We start from the raw sequence: 23,144 nt of genomic DNA, 5'->3' as shown, positions 1-23,144 counted from the left end.
GATACCATTGAAACAATATAGGGAGAACAAAATGTCACTGCCCACTCTTCCCTTCCTATAACAATGGACAGACACATTCAGAAAAGCTAGATTAGTACCAACACTCCTGACTGTATCTCCAAATAGCCTGAGTTATCCCAAACTTCTTATAGCGGCCTAACCCCTGCCCTTCTCTGACTTGTGACTAATTCTGGCAAGGGTGGAGTAGGATTTTGGAAGGGGGAAAAAAAAAAAAAGAGAGAGACCTCAGCAACAATTCTGAAAACTATTTACCCTTAGCCAATGGCATAGAGCCAACTGCTGATAGCTCACCCTGTCCTGATCTTTTTTTTTTTTTTTTTCTTCTAACTGAAGAGAGAGAAATTGGGAAAATGGTATTTTTAAAGATGAAATAGTGGAATGGAAATAGATTATACATAATCACTTTAAGTGTTGGTATCAGCAGAACTGGAAAATATCCTCTGGCTAAATCCCATGGTGGAAATCCACTAATTTTGAAAGGATTAAAGAAACTGTGTAATTTGGGATGGGCAGATAAAGGAAGCAACCATTCTGATAGTTAAACTACTCCAGGGAAAGAAACTGAATTTTCAGGTCTTTGGCAATAATTGCAAGCAGAACTCAGTGTTTTAAAAGCTACACTACTGGGACTGTTTCTAAAGATAAAATTTACATTGCTATAATCTCTGCATGCTAGCAATGTTAACATTTTATTCACATACATAGTTTATCACCATTTGGAAGCAGTTATACAGTCACCTCTCCACTTACCTTATCAAAAGAGAACCCAGGCCCGATTGGACCCAGTTGATACAATAATCCCCATAAAATATTTTTCTGACTTCTATCACGGTGGCAAAGCCCTGAGAATGATATCAATGTACTTAGCAGAGGACAATGGCCAGGGAGGTCATCTTTCTCATCCTATGGCTGTGACTTTCCACCAGGTCAGCACTAACTGAAGAAATATGGAATTGGCAGAAGGTACAGGAAGGAAGGATTTTAAAAAGCCCATCACTGAATATATTGTCAAGACTCTTCCCTCTGCAACTGATGAACCCTCAAAAATGCAGAGAAGCCCGTTGTTGTGGAGAATATCTGTTAATTCAAACACTCAGGAGGCTAGGGTGAGAAGATTTTGAGTTCAAGGCAAGTCTAAGATATATAGCAAGACCCTACCTTCTTACCACCCCACGTCTTGCTCACCAAAATGCTGGGATGAGAAGCTGGAACAAAAATTTAGTTCATTTTGTTGTAGCATCTTCAGTGCCTGGACCACTAAGGATACAGAGCAGAGTACAGCACGTACTCAGTGCATCCATCATCAGTAGTCATGGCTTTTCCCTTCCCTGCAGAGGCAGAGGTCAGGAAGAATGGACCAAAGGATGCTCAGCCACTTCTTCCCAGAGACATTATCTGTCTCAGCAGCCTACAATCCACCTTTATAACCAAAACATGGGGCTTTATTGCTGCATTCGATCAGGCTTGTGTGGGGGGGGATCAGTTGCTTCCCTTTTGCCCTCTCCACTTCACCTTTATTTCTCTCTCTGAGTTTTCCTTCCATGGTTTGGCTGTCCAGAGTAAATATACATGTAAGAATAAACCATGCTTGTCCATTTTATGGAATAGTTTCATGATTGGTATATTGAGGGTTCTCTATTGTTTTATTTATGTATCTTGCCTTTTCTCATGGATGGACTCTGACTGATGGCAAGCTAAGACTGTCACTGGCAATGCTGGTAAAAAATACTGTGTGGGGAACGGCCATGCCGTAGCACATGGACAGAAGTCAGAGGACAACTCGGGGGGGAGAGGGGATCCTCCCCTTCTACCACATGGATCTGCAAATAAGGACTTCAAAGCAAGTAATATTAATGTGAAAACAAGGTAGAAAAATCATAAGCAAATAGATAAATGGAGCACTGTTGTAGATCATTTCAATCTGTCTCTCTAGAACTTAGAAGTAGACTTTTGTGACTAGAGAGGCGACATGGCTGAGAGGACTCTAGTTCGTGTTCCAGCACCCATGTTGGGTGGTCCACACTGGCCTGTAACTTGGGCTCTAGGTATCTGATGCCTTTTCTGGCCTCTGTGGGAACCTGCATGTACATGATCCATGTAACATATCTGTACACATAAATAAAAACTTAATGCAGGAGATTTTCAGATAAATGTAGTTCTCGTCAAGGGACCTCCTCTGTGCACAGATGGAGACGGACACAGAAAACGCAGGCTGTCAAAATGCAGAGTTGTGGAGCCCATCTCAAATGAAACATCTATATTACAACTCCTGCACCCAAGCCTCAGGGATTATATTGAAGAGGGGGCAGAAAAACTGTAAGAGCCAGAGGGACAGGAAGCTTCTAGAATTATCAGAGAAACTGTGTCTATGAAGACTCCTTAACTTGCCTGCCAAACCATGACTGGAACAAGGACAACACCAACAGACATTCTAATAACAAGTATGGGGAAAGCCCATGAAGCATCAGTCCTACACAAAGAACTATAGGGAACTAAGGAATGTGGAGAGCAGGCGAAACAGTCTTCCCAGGGAAGAGCACACCAATGGTCAGCCCTGAAAACATACATAAAGGATACAGACTAAGTAGGCTGTATTTGTATATGTGCATACATATATAAAATTCACATACACGCATGTGTGTAACAACAATTAATGAAAAAGAGACCATGAATTTGAAAGATGAACTGGAGAGAGGAAAGGAAAGGGGGGAAGTTATGTAATTATATTATCATGTCAAAATAAAATAAATGTTTAAAAGAAGTGGGCTTTTCAGGAGGTGGTGACATATACTGTTGATCCCAGCACTCGGGAGGCAGAGGCAGGCAGATCTCTGTGAGTTCGAGGCCAGCCTGGTCTACAGAGTGAGTTCCAGGACAGCCATAGCTACACAGAGAAACCCTGTCTTGAAAAACAAAACAAACAAACAAAAAGAAGTGGACTTTAAATCAAATGGTCCCCCTTTAAATACTGAACTATAAAACCAGGAAAAATGCAAAACAAAAGAGGGAAAAAAAAAAAAGCTAATTGTTCTGGTGATGGAAAAATGCAGGCTGATTATAGAAAGAAGTCACAATTTGAATAGTAAAGTGAGTATCTCATTTCCAATTTATATGTCCTTATATCCTGAGGGCAGCATTAGGCACACTGGCAACAGTGCCATGCCACCAAAAGTGCCACAGCAAAGTCCCTTAGTGTATTGGCTGGAAGAAACAGAAAAAAGACCAGGGTTCCATGCAAAAGTGAACCTTGAGAGATACAGGCTCAGAGAACCCCTAGTTCTGTGTATGAATGGAGCACAGGTCTACGGTTGATAAATGAACCGTGGATGCTTGGAAGAAACGGAAAGCACACAACAAAGACTTAAAGAATATAGTTAAAATTGGCAGTACACAATTTGATCCAATGTCTAATGAGTATGTATGGCCCTCACTATTCTACCTCTTGATGCTAGAAAGGGCTTGAAATCATGCCCTAGTGGGATGCCAGGATGATCACAGGCACTGGTCCATTACCATGAGTCCGTTGCAGCCAATTCTTGGCATTTACTGGGACCAGCTGGAAGGAGAGAGGGTTTGGGGTTCTTGTTTAGTCATGCGTTAATTCCTCTATTATTTATCTAGCTCCACATTGTTTTATGACAACCTAGCTTTATGCTACTTTCTTAGAATAATTGTGTATATTAATAATCTGCAACACAGACCTACCCTGAGATCCTAAAGAAAATTAGTTCCAAGACTATGGGAGAAATACCTTTTCCTAAGTCTTGGGACAGATACTGTGTTTTAGTGCTATCTTAGCCCCAGCACCTAGCACAGTGTCTGGTCAAGTCTAAAGGATGGCTTAGTAAGTGTTTGTTGAACTTATCTTTGAAGAAAAAATTAATAGCTTCACCCCAACTCTACAAGAGCATATTTTTACTGCTAAAGCTGTGACAGGTAGAACCTACAATTCCTTGCTAGGAGTCAGTCCCTTAGGCTGTATATCTTGATGGATAGTGGCTGTGTGCTTATGGGCCTTCATACACTTCACTTGTGTAAATGATAAGAATTTCAATGGCTTTTATAAAAGTCAGATACCTGTTGGAATCAATGATGACTGTGGTCCTGGCTGGAGGCCATTTTCCATTTCTAAAAAATGGACATGTGATCATTAGCTTTAATTGTCAACTTTATAAAGCCTAGAATCAGCTGGGAGAGAATTTCCATGAAAGATTGTCTAGATCAGGTTGGCCTGTGTGTGTGTGTGTGTGTGTGTGTGTGTGTGTGTGTGTGTATGTGCGCGGTGGGGGGCGGGGTTGTCTTGAGTGTCTTGAGTGATGTGAGAAGAGCCAGTCTTGAAGTGGGACACTCTACTCCCTGGCTTGGGGACCCTGAACTGTGTAAGAATAGGAAAAGCTAGCTGAACACTCAGCATGCATACATTTATTTCTTTATGCTCCTGACTGAGGATTTGGTATGTCTATCTGCTTTGAGCTCCTGCTGTGTGATTCCTCTGCAATGATGAACTATAGCCTAGAACTGTAAGCTAAAATAACCCTTTCTCCCCTAAATTATTTGTGCTAGGATAATTTATCAAAGAAACAGAAATAAGACCAGACAGATAGAATTATATATGAATCAAAGTTCTGAGTATTTTCAGGCTATTCCCACCATACTGACTACTACCTCCTGCATGTATAGCTGCCAATATCATATGCAAAATCACCTTTAATTGAAAGCTGCATTTAATCTTCCACCACTGTAGGTAGTTAGCAACAGAGAATGTTTCATAAGGCCTATTGGGTGTTGTAGGCGCCTGACTCTTAATGCTTCTTGGCTTGCTCACCTTACAAATACAAACAACACAGAGTACCCATAGTGGGTGGTTCAGGTCATATGCTCACCCCATGCCCCCATATTCAAAATCTACCAAAGCCCAATAAAGAGCCAAGAGCAATGCTTCAAGCAATAAAAAGCATTTGCCAGAGCTCTTTGCTCCAAAGCCTTCAAGGTTTCCCACAGGCTCAATATGATAACACAAGCTGCTGTAGACACAATCCCTTTAGAATCTGCCTAGAGAACCTTAAGACCTATTCAGACCTTGCAGCTTTTTAAAAACTCACATGCTAGATGAAGGCTGGATCATCCATTTTGTGGCTAAGGGGAGAAAGAGAGATAGACAAAAGGAGAGAGACTGCCTACAAACAGTGCCAAACAGGAAGTGAGACTTCCGAGAGGATACAAAGCATAGCACAATCTTACCAGGAGTTCTCTACATCTGAAAACATAGAAAGGAACTATTATGTTTAACAAACACATGAAGTGTGCAGTTTCCTAAACTGACTCTTACTTTGGGTTACATGATTCTGTTGCAAAGTTCTCTCTTTGCTTCAGTCACCTGAAGTTCTCGAATCAGGTATCTCGTGAATGGACACAGCAGCTGCCCCATTGAAAGCTGTCACTTTCAGAATCCAGTCAAACTCTCAAGCCCATGACTATTCTGTAGTGAAAGGGGCCTTAATTCAGCAATGTGTCCAGGACATACTTGACTTTGGGCCAGAGCCTTTCCTCCTTACGCCTCCAGAGGCGTAAGCTCCTTATGTATCCATGGGTACAGCTTTCTCCTGTGGATGCGCATCTTTATAATTCTTTAAGCTTGTAGCAGGTAAGCGGAGAGTTTGAAACCCGCTATAGGGCTGGTGGGATGCCTCAGCAGCTAACGGCACTTGTCAAGCCAGATGATCTGAGCACATGTGTGAATGTACACACACACAGACACACACATCAATGTGATAATTTGTTTAATCCCTCTGTAGCTTACTGCTTATTTCAGTGAGCTGGACAAACCTGTGTAGCATTAATGTGAAAAATAAAGTTAGTGGGTAAGGGACTAGAGTAAATAACATGCTGAGCAGTGCTATTTGGTAAAGACAGTTCTCAATATATACTACAGGCCACATCCAACATTTGTGTTATGTGTGTATCACAGCCTTCTTGGTGCAATCTAAATATTTCTGAAGATACATTCTGATTGATTAGCTATGTTTAAAAAAAAGTCTTAGCACCACCATGTTGGGGAGGAGTGTCACCAGGTGTGGGCTTTAAAGTTTCAAAAACCCATGCCATTCACAAGCCCAGTTAATTCTTTTTCTCTGTCTCTTACAGGAGGCTAAGAATGAAAGCTCTTGATTCATGGTTCAATAGCATGCTCCTTGCAATGATGGTCATAAACCCAACCTGTGAAAGTCTATGAAATTGCAAGTCTCCATTAAACAATTTATTCTATAAGTTACTTTGGTCATAGTGTTTTGTCTTAGAAATAGAAAAGTCACCAAGATACCTGCTAACCTGTAGAAACATTATCAAGGACCCCACAACCACCACACCTGCCTAGATTCCAGGGTAGGCAACAGAAAGCAAACAACAAAATCCCACCCAAGACAAGACCAGAAATCTATACCAAGAAATATCTCAAACAGCCTAACTGCAGATGTCTAGACTCAAGTGGAAAACAAAACAAAACAAAAACATGAGCAACCAAGATAAGATGCCTCCCCCAGAAGCCAGAAATCTTATTGCAATAGGCCCTAAGAAATGCAATTTAGCTGAAGCATAAGACAAAAACTTTAAAATAATGATTAGGAGGGCTGGAGAGATGGCTCAGTGGTAATGACTGCTCTTCCAGAAGTCCTGAATTTAATTCTAACCCACTCACATGATAGCTCACAACAGTAATAATTTTAAAAGGAAAAAAAAGGCAAGACTGTAGATGAAGACAATCTAGAACTTACTAGAGATCACTTAAGTCATCAACCAGAACGCTGAGAGCAATATCTAATGGAGAGCTTTCTGAGCTCTCTGGTGAAAACTAGGACCACCCTCGTGAGAACTGGAGTCAAGGCCATCTGTGCTCTTCAGTTACAAAGAGCATGGCAGCTCTGTGCCCATGGCCTAGGGCTTTGTAAAAGGTGAACTTCATAAGTGATGGAGTAGGGTTTTTGCAGGAAATTGCAAAGTGCCTGCGTTTCTGCATGGTTACTTCTACCTCTGCTGACACGGGGAAGAAAAACCATGACTTAGAGGCAGATTTTGCAATTAAAAGGGAAACAGAGTGTAAAATTTTGGAAAATACGTAGCCTGGCCAGAAAACTATAACAAAACATGTTTGGCAGCAAACACTAAGAGAAACTTAAGGAAATCAGCACAAACAGAAAAGAAACATCTCTGAGCTCTCTTCCACCACAGTTCCAGAGTTGAAGGAGGAAAGTCTAAGGGTATTTTCATGGATGTATGCCCAAGGCCACTTTGGGATTCTGCTCTGTTCTGTGCATCCCAGGGCAGCATTCACTGGCTGTTGCAGCCAAGGCTCAAGCAACCCTAAGGGTGGCCCACACAATGAACCCTAGCAGCATCCATAGGATGCTAATTCTACAGGTGCGGAGAATGACTTCAGAGTAGGGTGTGACTCTTCCACCTAGACTGCAAAGGCTGCTTCAGGGGCCATGCAGAGACCTGACACCAGCCAGAGCCACAGAAGACAATATTCACCAGCTCAATGCCTCCTGGAGATGTGAGAGTGGAATGTCTGTGCATGGGACCACAGAGCAATGGTGTGCCCGATACAGGCAGCACTCACCTGGGAAAGCCACGGGCACCAGTGTGAGACTCCAGTTCAGGGGAACTGACATAGGAGCCGAATCCAGTACAGCCAGAGGGGTGGGGCTGCCCAGTACTTTGGGAACAAAGATCTCCTAAGTAGGTCTAGAAAGAAACACATGGAATGAAAAATTATTCTGGAGTTCTACAACTCAGTGTCTGTCCTCTGGGTTTTCAATTTTCTGTGAGATCCCTTCTATAGTATTTCAACCTTTTGGAGTATGTCCCTCATTGCATATTAAAGCCCCCAGCTCTCTCTCTCTCTCTCTCTCTCTCTCTCTCTCTCTCTCTCTGTGTGTGTGTGTGTGTGTGTGTGTGTGTGTGTATGTTGTGTAATTAGTGTAGCACATGTGTGTGTGGTGCATCCACGAGTGTGCAGATGTGCTTACATGCTTACCTGTATAGAATAGCCAGAATAGAACATTGGCTATCTTCCTCTATGACATCTTACTTTATTGCCTTGAGACAGGGTGACTTGTTTTGATTTGCAACTGAAAGGAGCTGCCTTGAGTCTCAGATGAGACTTGGTTTGGATTTAGAACTTTTGAGTTGATACTAGAATGATTTAAGATTTTTGAAATACCCAGAACAGGATGACTTATTTTGTACCATGAAAAGGACACGGATTTGGGAGGTCAGGACAGAATACTAAGGATTGAGTGTGTCCCAAAGAAGCACATGGGCTGCAAACTTCATTCCTCAGTGTGGGGTCATTGGGAGGTGTTTGGACCATAGCGCAGAGTCTTCATGGATGCTTCAATGGCTGCATCCTGGAAACTGGTTTGCTATTATGTCATGGGCGTTTTCTCCCCTCTCAGATATTTCACTAACACCCTATTTGTACTTCCACTCTCCTGCCATGAGTTGAAATAGTGCATGCTACCATCATGCTTTGGGGTTTTCCAACCTTGTTACTATAAGAAAAAAACAAGGCTCTATTACTTATGAATTACTCAGTCTCAAGTATTCTATTCTAGCAAAGGGTGGGGGGGGGTCAGGTGTCTCAACTGTATGCAATCAGAAAGAAGCCTATTTTAAAGACACACATAGGTTAAATGTCAAGTATTGAAAGTTGTGTTATATAAATACTAAGCAAACAACAAGATTTTAGTTTTAGACAAAGTAGACTTTGGAAGGAGGAACATTATCAGGGATAATGAGGAACACTACATGATGATAAATGGATCCAGTTTCCAAGAGGACAGAAGTAAATAGATTGGCACTTAACCCCAGGGTTTCAAAATGAATGACAAAAAAAGCTGTCAGTAGTGATAAAGAGTCACTTTATTTCAAACCCAAGCAAATGAACCCCAGAGGCAATGAATCTTCATGTATAGGAACATGGTCCATGAATGTAGCTTCATGTGTAGAAATATGGTCCATGAATATAGCTTCATGTGTAGGAACATGATCCATGAATGGAGCTGTAAAAATAAAAAAATAAAATAAAATCAGTTTAAAAAAGAAATCTACAAAAATTAAACCTTGTTTAACCACAGAAAGTTTCTGTATGAGATTCCAGGAAGGGGAGTGAGGTAAGACGAAGGAAGACAGCTTATTGGGACTCTTTCTCTATGCATGTAAAGGCTTTGCCTTGCCTCAGTCCCCTGGGTTATCCGTGGTCCACATGGTGGCCACATGGTGGCATACCCCAGATCGCAATCCCTTGTTATTCCTGAACAACTCTGTCTTGGAGCATCAGTCTCTGTTATCAAAGAAGTCTCTGAAAGGAGAAATGCACACAGTTATAGCTCAAGACTTCAGCATTCCTCTCTGAATGACTGACAGAGAAGACAAAAATCATTATAGAGGTAAAATCAACGGCTCAGTGATTAAGAGCACTGGCCGCCCTTACAGAGAACTAGGGCTCAGTTCTCAGCTCCCACATGGCAACTCACAACCATCTGGAACTCTAATTTCAGAGGAAGTCTTCTGCTCTCTGAAGGCACTAGAAATCCACACTCATTAAACATAAAATAAATAAAATAATAAATCTTTAAAAAGTAATTATAAGATGCTGGGCAGTGGTGGTACACGCCTTTAATCCCAGCACTCGGGAGGCAGAGACAGGCAGATCTCTGTGAGTTTGAGGTCAGACTGGTCTACAGAATAAGTTCCAGGACAGCCAGGTTACAGAGAAAAACCTTGTCTTGAAAAAGCTAATAGTAGTAGTAGTAATTGTCACTGTTGTTGTTATTATTATTCAAGAGAAATCATATCCTGGCCCCTTGAAGGGATTTTTAGACTATTTGGAATTTTTAAAAATCCTAAAGTATTTGAAATGCTAACAGTAGTCTCATAAATAAACATGGCTCAAAAAAGAATTCTCAGAGAAAAATTTTAAAATTTTCTAAATTGAATAATGAAAATAAAACAATTTGTGTAATGTCGTTAAAGTAGCACTTTACATATAAAATGGCATTACTAGATTAGGAATGAAAAAAAGTTGTTATCAACAGTTCTACACTAAGAAGCAGAGGAAATGTTTCTTTCATTTTGCTTGTTTGTGTTTTGTGGCTTAAAGAATCAACCCTAGGGCCACCTACAGCTAAGCAAGCACTCTGCCCTTGACCCGTGTCCCTGCCTGAGAAAAACAAGTTTATTCCAAATAAGCAGAAGGAAAGAAAAATGAGAGGAAAGATTAGCAAAGAATCAATAACAGTGAAATGATAAAAGTAGAAAAACCCACTAATCTAAAATCTAGTTCTTTGAAAACAGCAGTAAAACTGATAAATGTCTGTTCTAAATGGCCAAGCAGGAAGTTGCAAATCATCAACACAAGAACACCTTACAGAAGAACGGCGGGTGGACACGCTGAAGGAAATAAATCCACAAGCCCGAAGAAAATGGATAATGTCTTTTAAAATGATGAAAACCAGTTCAAGGCATATAACAAGTTTACACATAATATATAATGCAGGAACTAAATAGTTTTCTATAAATAAAACGACCAAACAGCTTTATAGTGCACCCTTTTAATTAAAACACAAAGAAACAAAACCTTGTGTTCCCCATAACACATTTTGACAACGTTCCATTTCTCTCAGGAATGCAAGTTTGCTTAACACTAAAAACTAGCTGATTCCATCCACCACATTGATAAAATAAAGAAAATATTTTTCACCTAAATACAGAAACAGCATTTGCCAAAATGTGACATTCATTCATGATAAAATGACTTTCGCCACAGATGAGCTTTACAGTCTCAACAAGTACAAGAAACAGCATGTAATGGTGTAAGTCTGCTCTCTTTTTCAGAGAGGAACAGGAGGTTATTTGTGTTTGTCATTTCTGCTTAACGTCCTGGAGGCTATCACTAGTACAATGAGGTAAGCAGGAAATGCATAGAGATCATAAAAGAATAAGGAAAATTAATTTTCATTGTGTATGTGCATGTGTGTATATGTGTATATGTGTGTGTATGTGTGTTTGCATGTGTATATAAAAATATGTGTGAATGTAAAATGTGTGTGCACGTGTGTATGTGTACGTGTGTGCATGTATCTGTGTGTGTATATATAAATGTGTGTATGCGTATATATATGTGTGTATATATATTTATGTGTGTATTTGTATATATATGTGTGTATGTGTACATGTGTACATGTATGTATGTACTTATATACGTGTATATGTATGTATGTGAATATGTGTGTATGTGTATATATAAATGAACATACATGTTTGTTCATCTTCATATGCAGGCCAGAGCAGATGTCAAGAGTCTGCCTTATTGCTTTAAGATAAGTTGTCTCACTGTACCAAAAGTCTGACTGATTTTGTCTGGATTGGCTGGCCAGGAAGCTCTAGGACCTCCTGCTTCTGTTAGCTCAAGACCAATGTTACAGGTACATGCAACTATACCCAGTTTTTTATGTGAGCACAGGGGATTTGAACCAAGGTTTTCAATCAGAACAAGTATTCTTACACAATGAACCATCTCTTCAGCCCAAAACAATTTTTTTTCATAGTGAATAATCTCATGTCTAAAAAAAAAAAAAAAAAAATCTAAAGGAGTTCCCAAAAGACATTACCAGAACTAAGAAGTGAACAGAGCAAAGTGAAATGACAGAGATTAAAATACAAATGTCAGATATAGCCCAGAATTTTTTAACAGAAATTGGTAAGTTCATTCAAAATATCATAGGAAAATCTAAATTATATAGACTATCCTAAGCACTTGTGAATAATTATATTATAATTTGCTACATAGCTACAGGTACCTAGTAGTATGATTTTGGTTAGCACATATATGGCACCAAATATGTTTTGAAAAAGGTCAGTGACCTAAGGTGACAAGGCAGGACTCAGGAAAGAGCCCAGCAGGAAGGGGCTTGTCTGGCAAGCACAAAGAGCTGTGTTTGACCTAACACCATGTCCTTCCAAAATGTAATTAAATAATAAGAATAAAAAAGGCACCAACATAATTCAATTGGGAAACAGTATTTATTCTGACAAACAGGGTAGTAGAATAGGATATCCATTTATAAGGAAATGGTTCTGGGCCCTCTATCATTCCATTTGTAAAAATCATCTTAAAATAAATTGTATATCTGAACATAAATACTAAGATTATATAACTCAAACACTTGTAGTTCTGGAGAAAGCAGTGATTTCTTAGAACATAGAATGCGTAAGCCATAAAACACACACACACACACACACACACACACACACACACACACACACACACACACAAAAGATGATGATAATGTACTATGATTTTTTTAAGACAAGGGGCCTGGAGGACATGTGAGTTGTAACATAGCTGACAAGGATATTGTATCCAGAAAAATATAAAGAAGTCTTTATATCAACAAGAAGATAATCAACCCAACTTTTATTGTTTAACTTTTCAGTTTAGACTTTTTTTGCAACTTATTTTATTTGTGTGTGAGCATGAACATGCGTGCAAATATGTACATGTGTGCATGCCAAGAGCCCAGAGAGGGCATATGTTTTCATATGGCTGAGCCACTGGTATTTGCAAGCCAATCACCCTGTTACCTGGGTTCTGGGATCTGAACTGGTCCTCATGGTTGCATAGCAAGGGTTCTTAACCACTGAGCCATCTCTTCAGCCCCCAATTTAAATTTTTTTTAATGTACATAAATGTTTGCCTACCTGAATGGATGAATGTGTACCCTGGTGTGGGGCATCAGGTGTCCTGGAACTGGTGTTACCAATGGATGTGAGCCAACATGTGGGTGCTGGGAACTAAACCTGGGTCCTCTGCAAGAGCAGCAAGTGCTCTTAGCTACTGAGTATCTCTCTCTGGCCCCAATTTTTTAAGAGTTAACTTAAAAGTAGTACCTGTGTGTCATTGTATCATTCTTATTTGTCTTCCTGTTTACCCAAACAATATTCTTTGCGGTTATTTTGTTGCAGGTATGGTGAATTTAGTTACAAAGGCACAAGTATTAATATTTTATCCATTGAATAACTGAGTTTTAAATAAGTACTTTGGAATGTATCTTCTTTGTTGTACATATTAATTGTATGTTGTGGTGTTACACAAGGACATTTTCATACAATTACATATGCCATGTTGTGCATATTTCTCCCACACGCCACACCAGGCCACTTCTCTCCCTCTCTCTAGCCCTCACTGTTCCTTTGACAATTCTACTTCTAACTTTATGTCATATATACACATATGGTCTTACATAGCCACATAAAAATCTAGCCCCAAAAGAATTTTCAATTTTTATTGCATGTGTGTGCAAGGGACACACATGCCATGGCATTTGGGAGGACAACTTCCAGGAGTATTCTGTTCTCTTCTTCCACCATGTGAGTCCCTGGGATCCAACTCAGGCTATCAAGTTTGGAGGCCGGCTACTTCACCCACTGAGCCATTTTACTGTTCCCAAAACTATTTTTTTTAAATGAGCAACTACTTCTTAAGAGAAAATACAGAGTCAAAAAATACACAGAAGTCATTAAACATCATTTGTTATCACAAAAGCCTCAACACATCTAGAAAATGACAAAATTTCAGAGTATGGCAGTTTCATGTATAATCTGACACTTGTTACCCACATGTCTTGTTAGATCTAATTCCAGCCATTTTCACAGGAGCAAAGAAAGCACATCTCCCAAAAGACAGAAATGTTCATGCAGCTTTCCTTCTAATAGCACCAAGCTGGTATGAGATCCATAGATGATCATTACATACAGTGAGACACAGCTTAGCTACAGAGAAGAGCGGCCTGGACTCACAAAACAGTGCACACATGTCTCAAAGCAAGCTGAAGCAAAGAAGCCAGACACAAAAGAGCACATGCTATATGCTTCTCATCTATCTGACGCTTTAGGACAGGCACCACTAATCCACGCTGACAGCTGGTGCAGCTTGAGTGTCTAGAGCCACTCTAGGGAGACTGACGTCACAGGAACACATAGGAAATATTTTGTCTCAGTTGTGGAGCAAAGAATTTCAAAGTTTGCACTCTTGCCAGGGCTGAGAATGCAACTCTGAGATTGCCTTATCCTCAAATTCAATGACCTCCAAGTCTAAAGCCCACTATTTTGAACGTTGCTTCCGCCAAGTCCTACATTGTATTTTAAGAAAGCATGACAAGAGGCTGAAGAGATGGCGCAATTCATTTGCTTCACGCGAGGATCAGAGGTCAGATATTAACACTCATGTAATATGCAGACATTCCCACAAAATGCCCATAACCCCAGCCTAAAGGGCTCTGCCTTCCTCTTTGATCTCTGCATGCACAACCCTTCCCCCAGAATGCCTTGCTACACACACACACACACACACACACACACACACACACACGCACACACGCACGCACGTACGCACGCACGCGTACATACACACACACACAAACACATAAATGAATGCGTTAAATCTTTAAAAACAGAAAGGCTGTCAAGGTACTCACAGTGATGCCTCATGGGGGCTGTGTAAAGTGTCACTCACAGTGTCTCTTGAATGAATAATTAAGAGAATGGTTCTCAGCCTTCCTAATGTTGCGCCCCTCGTATGTGGTGACCCCGAACCATGAAATTATTTCGTTGCTACTTCATAAATTAAGTTTGCAACTGCTATGAACTGTAATTAAATATCCAACTGCAGGAAATCTGATATGTGATCCCTGTGGAGGGACAATTTGACCTCCAAAGGAGTCATGACCCACATGTTGAGGACCACTGAAGTAAGACAAAAGAAAAAGAGGGTTATTCCCAGAGGAATCATTAGACTTCTAGAACTCGCAACTTATGAGACACATCTCCAGCCAGGGCTGGCCTGCCAAATGCAGCTTCCCCTTCACTTGGAACTCCTGGCTGAGCAGTTGGCCTTGCCCAGGACATGCAGACAAGTTTCCTTTGGACCCACATGCTTCTTGATTCTCAACAAAGAGGTGCTTCCACATCCCAAATCAATTAATCAGCTCCTCAATGACAGCCAACAAAGACATTCTCAGCATGGCTTGACTTAGCTCATGCAACTCTTGCTACATCCACACCCCTAGTGGGCTCATCTGTGACCCATCTGTTGATGAGAATTTAGTAGAACACGGTGTGTCACATATGCCTATGCGTTCTTTTCAGGGCTCAAGCTAGATGCCCCGCTTTCAGCAAAGCTTCCTGGGAGTATGTGGGACAGGCTTTGTTGGCTCTCTCTGTTCATTAAGGATTCCAAGCATGGTTCCCTGGAAAAAGGTCAATTGTTGAGCAATAACAAAACGACCAAAGGTCTGTCTGGTAAGTGAACCAGTGTGATGATAAGGGAGATTGTTTGCATAACCAAAGCACTGGTTTAGGTAAAGACCTGGGGAGAGGCTTTATCTTCAGCTGCAAGAACACATCAGACAATCCAGAGATGTTCTGAGAAGGCACTTCAGGGGTGCCAGGCTTTAAAACACTGCGGTTACTTTCAGTGAAGTCAAATCCTAGATCCTGCATACTGGACAGACCACTGTTTGCCATGCTGAAGTAGCAGTATTGCAGAAGAGCTGCCAGGATTCCCCAAATAAACTCCTTTAGAACTAGGTATGAGGTAGCCCTATATTAAGGTATTTTTTTCCCTACTTCCTGGTAGCAGTTTGTGTCACCAACCCAGTGTGCCCATCACAGTTAGAGAAAGTGATGGCCAGGTTCAGACCAATGATGAAACCTGTTTTTTCCTCCCAGCTCTGCCATGAAGGGATCACATAATACAAGATAAGTCGCTTATCTTCTCTAAGCTTTATAAATGGTAAAACCACATGGTCTGTCCATGGTTCCTTTAAGATACTGCTGTGTAGCTTTTGGAGTTTCCCACTGAATGGTTCTTTAGCTCACTGCTCTAGAAGTTGTTGCTGGAGATCACACGCAGAAGTCGATTGGACAATGTTATTGACCAAATGAATGGTGATATATATGGGCATCTTCCCTACATCTTCCTGCACACTGCCATCACAATGAGCTGCTGTTGCACCCCACCAAACAGTAGAGTTAACATTAAAACTGTGCTCAGGACATCAGTTCACATTCAGAACTCTCAACATATTCAGCATCAAAGTAAGCAGGCACTTAAAAAAAAAAAAAAAAAAAAAAAAACGTGATCAAAGGTACAAGACAAAACTATCTGCCAATAAGAACCCCTAGCTTTCATTTTCCTCATCTGTGACACTACATAGGTACTTGGCAAGTGTGCCAGTCAGGAGACAGAAACGTCATAGTAACTGAAACAAGGAAAGATTAGTATATAAAAAAGTAAGGTATGATAAAATGGCGTCTATGGGAATTTTGGGAAATAATGGGGTTTTGGGAAACTGTAGAGTTAAAGAGAGATGTCCCTCCTCGGGGCAGGGGTTCAAGCCAAGCTGAAGGAGGTGCAGTTGATGTCCATTGAGTGGATGAGAAGCTTCTTGATATGTTCAGGCCAGAGTCAGCCAACAGTTCCCGAACAAGCAGAGTCACAGCCAGTGTGCAGAATTAACCGATTTGGGTAGAAGATGTGGCCTGGTGGTGTCTGTTAGGCAACATACGAGGAGAAAGCAGAAAGGTCCCAGTCAGTGAGGAGAAAAGTGGAAAGGCAGCGTGGCTGGAAGTCCTGTGCAGCATCTGTGTTGGGAGAGCCAGGAAAGGTGCTCTCTAGTCCAGGCCAGGTTTGCAAGTTGATGAATGTGCTCTGGACATGGGGGTGGGACAGATTCTCACACCTTTACCAGTCCCTGGCAGTATAGCTACTGGAGCACAGAGGCTGGCCCCTAGCCCAGCACTGTGCCTCCAGCACTCTCCACTGAGAAAGTTTACTACAGAGCCCACATAAAGTAGAAGGACTTAGAGGAGTTTCAGCCATTAGGCAGAGCAAGCACTTGGAGTCTATTCTCACAAGGCAAACATTAATTGGCACAGTATCAAGAGTCCAAACCCAAGTATCAGAAATTTGGAATTCTAGTCTGAAGTGAGCTGTGTGGTTTTAGGAAACTTGATTTGGTCATCCAGAAAATAGAAGCCACACGTTTGACTTCGTAACAAATTCTGAGAGGATCCAGGGAGCACAGGTATTTGAAAGGTCTTTGCACACATCGAAGTTTGCACATTTCCCTCAGGCCCTTGCTTGGTTAAGGTGCATTCAGTGTCACTGCCTGGCACTAAGACTAGTGCTGGAAATATATGTCATCTATGAACTGAGGAGCTAAGGCAATGCTGTGTCTGTCAATCAAGGCCCCGTAGAGGCAGGTGGGCTGGTTTTCTATATCACCTCCCCTGCCCCACTCCAAATGGCGATGGGAGTCATAGGAAGTACTTTTTTCCCACTGGTTAGCCTCAGCCTAAATCCCTGAGGCAAGGCTGTTCATGCTGTTGTCGTCCTCAAGCTTGGTGGATTATCAAATAGTGGATTAGATATCTGTATTAATGAGTAAGTAACAAGCAAGCCAAGTTTCCTGGCAGAGGTTTTGTCCAGTATCCCTAATACAATTATCAAATCATGATTTGTATTACCAAATCATGATGCCACCAAAAACATCACTTTTTTCCCTTAAAAAAAAAGGTTTAAAACATCCCACCCCTTCTGTCTGTCTGTCTGTCTGTCTGTCTCTCTCACTCACACACACACACATGCTCTCTGCCGCTTCACTTTCCTTTCTCCTTTACCATTTTTTAATGAGCGAGGAATCTCCGGTATATGGGTAAAGCACTAGCAGACGTACTCCTTCTTTCACCACACTGTTGCAGCACAAACCTCAAAGAGTGCACCAGGGCTCTGCCTGTGCATCCTGGGTACCACCGTCGTCTGAGAACCGAAGAGCATCTCTCTGCCAGAAGGGCTGGCTCTTGGTGGTCTTCATCCCCCATCCGGTCTGTCTTGGGACTGCTCATGATTCACGGAGGAAGGGAGCTGGGGACAAGCTGTGGCTGAAGGGGGCAGAACGCTGAGGACATGTTGATTGGTCTGGGGGGAGGATCCTCCTGCCATCTGGCTCTCCTCCCCCTCAGAGGCCATCCCGCAGAAGCAGAAAGAGGCAAACAAGCTTAATTACTCTGAAACATGTCCTGGGACACTTCAGAACCCCATGCAGGGAACTGAAGCCCTGCATGTTCTTTAAAGCCCAACGTTACTAATAAGATTAACGTTTTCCCTTTCCCTGCCTGTAAAGCATATTGTGGATGAAGTTCAGCCAACAAGCACTTACAGCTCCAGGCATGCCACTAGTTAACTGAGGCAGCAGCCCATTGGCATCACAGTAATGTTCTCTTCTGCTTTTGATACACTCTGGGATGGTGAAATACTTGAGAGTGAATCACACATGGAAGACTCTTTCAATCCACTCACCCCCTGCCTGAGACAAATTGCACAGATTTCATATGATTCCCATCAGCTCTACTTACAGATGACCAAATGCATTTGGAAAAGGAGGCATAAATGTGGCCCTGGAGTGGCTTAGGCATATGTTGTTGGAGCACGCTACATAACTTGACCTGTCAGTTAACATCACATCCCTTTCCCCTGGTTCCCTACTTACCCTGGTAGCTTTCTAAAGGCCAGTTTGGAAAGAGGCAGAAATGCTTTCCGTTCTTCTCCAGCAATGAAACCAAAGGCGAAAAGACAGAATCCTGGCTACCAGAGAAATTTCTCATACCTCCTTGGCTTCCTAGGAGCTGGGAGACTGCAATTCAAATTGTCTCAGAAGTTAATGGAGAGAAGGGTGTGCAGGAAGTCATCTTCCATTCTATGACAAACTGGGGGCTGCGCCCATCATCAATGTGTTGTGGCAGGTGGGTATCCCATCAATCCCCTTTGTTTCCTTGGTTCTGGGAATGAATCTCCTGACCTCACGTATATAAGCAAGCACTCCACTGAGCTATACCCCCAACTCCTGATGGCTGTTTGAAGCTGACCCAGCTCTAACTCTCCTCTGTTCTCAGAGATACTGCTTATCTTGAGTGCAAGGTTAGAAGTCTCATGCTAGTGTTCCTCAAAGTGAGTTCAACTCATTGATTTCAAATCCTCTTTCTCTTACTCTATACCCACTTGGGAACTGAAAGGTATGACTGATGCCTTTGGCATTTTTGTCTTCAGCTCTCCACAGATGTTTACAGTAGAATGTAAGAGGTCTTCTAAGAGCTATAAAGGCCTGAGGTGAATTTGTTATTGCACTGATGGCACTGGCTTCAGAAGTGCTAAACATGTAAATCTTGTCCTGTCAATCACCCCTCAGCTCTTCTCCCAAGGAAGCTGCATACTGAGAGACAGGCACTTGAGCATCTTTCAGAACTTAATAATGTCAGGTTGGAGTATGGGGTTCACCCTAATGCCGAGTTTAAGGAACCTCCCCATCAACCCATTCGTCACTTGCCAGCTTCACCTCCACATTTGCACAGTTTTCTTCAGTCCCTGCTTGCTATATGGCACAAAACCATAGCAACCGTGCTTTCCTGAAGCACAGAAAGATGGAGAGACCCTGAAGGGCCCCTAGTCATTTGCTATTCTAACTCATGGATTAGGAGCAGTAAGAGAAGCATTGTTCACAGTTGGTCTTCACCGTTGCTCTGCCCATCTGTAAACATGGGCGACAGTACTTTATACTTGTCATTAGACACATCATTCTTCCTCAAGGGATTCCAATGGCTAGAAAGAGGACCACAGGGGAGTAGGTAGATATAGAACATTTCTTCTCCTAGAAAACATTTTTCCTTTCCTTGTAATTGTTTAAGTAGATACCCTGTACAGAGAAGCTCATGAAGTAAAGGTGCCTTCCTTTAGCAAAACCGAAAAAAAAAAAGTCAAATTTAGAGTCTATTTGCTTGTATAATTAAATTGTATAATTATCTAATTATAGGCATTTTTTTTCACATCTCAAAAAATTCTTTCCTATGGGAAGAAATTTTGACTCGTCACAGCCCAGTTTTGCAATCAGCTTGTTTATAGCCCCACACAACTCTACATCGACCGCGGATCTGAAATACAAGTAGTGACTAAACTGTTTTGAGATTTTTCTCCACTACAAATCAAACTCAAAGTGTGAACTAAGAAAATAGATACAAAAGTAGAGTGGCATTTGTGAGACAGCACTGCCTCAGGGAAAGTGACTCAGGGCAATTAGTGCAAAGAATGGCTCCCGGGAGCTAGTTCAGAGCCAAGGCACTGTGTGAAATCAGCACGTTTTGCTCAAATCCTCATTGAGCAATTGAAGGAAGAAGTGGTGGTCACACTCCACTGCACCATCGGCTCAGAGCACCCACCAACACATCGGAAACCACCAAGCAGAACTTCACAATATCGCTGACCCAAAAATGCGAGGGGGCTAACAGCATGTTTAGCAAAGGTGGCCACCCCTGGAGCTTGCAAGCCTCCAGTGTGAGCACATGCTGTACAGGGTAACTCACAAGTTCTCAAGACTGACTGATATATCTGGTGACATCCTTTTTTGCTGCACTATTACCACACAAAGGATAGAACATACAGTAAACAGCACCACAGTGCTGGCTGAAGGACCTAGACTTTAAGGCTCATAGGGCATTCTGCTTGAGGTAGCAAAGCTTTGAAGATGGTCATCCTATCAACAAGAAACAGACCCCTACAGGACATCACTCCTAAGGGCACATATAGTTTGGTTGCACAGGTGGAATGCTTAACCCAAATACTGAATACCTCTGTGCTGGCTTCCTACCTTTCCTGTATTCTGTGTTATCTACAAAAAAAAAAAAAAAAAAAAAAAAAAAAAAAAATGTTTCTGACCAGGTGGCACATTTGTGATAACCTTCTTGAGTGATCCATGTCACACAAGATCTGTTTTTCAAACTTGGTCACTGAATTGCCCCCAATCAGTGGGTGAAGCCTCCTTGTAGGGAGTGTACACAGGATGTGTCTGTTACATGTCTTTAATCAAAATGCACTTTCCAGCAGGAAATTAAGGTCTTCTGGGCAACGAGCTCACAAAACCTATGCATGCTGAGCATACCTCTCAATAGAAGAATGTTGTTGATGTCTCTATGGAGCACTTCATTTGACTGTCTTATAAATAACCTCAGCATTCGGTAGGGATGTAATTTTTTCTCTGCTTGTAGCATTAGAACCCAGAAGCATGTCTAGGTCAACTTCATGACTGTCATAAATCTCTTCTGAGCAACGGGAGAACAAGTGTTAGCCTTCTGGGTGGCACAAATCTGGGTTTCAGCTGGTTATTAAGCTTTTACTCTCCATGTGTACACGATGAGTGAAGGGATCAGGGACTTTTAGAGAACCTCCCCAGGAGGGGGCTGTTCCCTTCTGGAACTGCAGATGCACTTGGCTTTCAGAGTCTGAAAACTATTCTTGTACTACTTGAGGTTTACAATGATTTGGGTTGTCTTAAGAATTTACATGGTATTGTGCAAATAAGGAGAGGCAGAGAGAGAGAAATACTGTTTATGCACTCCACTAACTCATTGCTCAACTACCACGATGCTTGCAGAACGACTCACATCAGCATGTCATGGAGAGGCTGGACTGCAATGTGGAACACATGGCCTGGGATTCGTGAGTCACTCTTCTCTTCGTCTGATCATTTGGAAAATTACTGTTTCTCTGCAAAAGCATAACCACATTCCACCACACTACTCTGTCCCTCCCCCACCCCCCGCGCCCCCCCCCCCCCCGTGTATGTAGTTGGAGCATCCAGTGTGGAAGTGGTAGGGTATCTTTTCCAAGAGCCTTTTGTGTATAAGAGGCCTGGCTGAACCTGCAGAGAGATTCTGTACAGTGGGCTAGAAAGACAGCATAAAGGGAAAGCAGGGACTTAGGAGACACAAGGAAAGACCTTGAGAAATCAAGGAAGCCATGCCTTATGGTAAATCCATATTTATGATGGAAGAGAAAAACCTTCCTTACTGACTTTGCCTTAAACAATTCTGGTAAGATGAACTGTGCTTTCCAAAATTCAATTTAAAAAATAAATGCATATGCAATTTGTGTTTGTGAAAAAGTAAACAATCAAAACACCAGTAAAAATAAATGCACCGATTACATTTACTGTCTACTGCTTTCCTTCATGGATTTTTTTGAAGAAAAAGACTTTAAAAAATTGAATCCTTGGCTGGGTGGTGGTGGTGCACACCTTTGATCCCCTCAGGAGACAGAAGCAGTTGGATTTCTGTAAGTTTGAGGCCACTCAGGTCTATAAGACTAGTTCTAGGGCAGGCAGGGCTACATACAGAAACTGTCTCAAAGAAAGGAAGGAAGGAAAGAAGGAAGGAGGAAGGAAGAGAGGGAGGGAGGGAGGAAGGAAATAGAATCCTTTAAGAAATGATTCTCATAAACAGCTGAAAATGACTAAACTCTGGTCCTGCTAAGGGAATGGTCTCATATACTTGGTATTTTTCCTGTCTCAGAGACTAACCCACCAGGATCATCTTCCTTATGGATGTATAGACTGGACCCGATACACATGCACTATTTTATATTTACAGTCTATTACTTTTGAAATAGAAACTAGAAATTGTCTGTTTTAAATAGAACTAAGCAAGCTAGAAACCACCTTCGCTTGGATTTGAACATAGAGGTCGACACCAAATCCTCCACCTTATCCTCTTCCTCATCCTCCTCCTCATCCTCCACCTCATCCCACCTCATCCTCCTCCTCATCCTCCACCTCATCCTCTTCCTCATCCTCCACCTCATCCCACTTCATCCTCCAGAGAAGTAACAGTGTTGGGGGATTTCAATATGGGAGGAGGGGAACAATGACAAAAATCCCTTCAGTTTTTCAAAATTATAAATGCCATTAAGCTTTATTACAAAATTCAAATTAAAGTGTCACCAATTTTAGTGTTAAAGAGGCTGGTCTGTTCAATGGACTATTTGCATATTTTAACAAAAAAAATCAAAGTCTTAAGGAAGCAAAACGGGCTAATCTATAACTTAAAATTTAAACCCAGACTAGCTTTTTACTAACAAGCCTGAACAAGTCTGAACTGTCCACCTATCCCTTTTCAGCAGTTGAAAGACATTATGGGAAGACTTCAGGGCAAATTCACCATGTCCACTTGGGTTTGCTCTA

The sequence above is a fragment of the Phodopus roborovskii genome, unplaced genomic scaffold (assembly GCF_943737965.1).
Source record: "Phodopus roborovskii unplaced genomic scaffold, PHOROB, whole genome shotgun sequence".
Classification (NCBI taxonomy): domain Eukaryota; kingdom Metazoa; phylum Chordata; class Mammalia; order Rodentia; family Cricetidae; genus Phodopus; species Phodopus roborovskii.
This window is presented reverse-complemented; position numbering follows the sequence as displayed.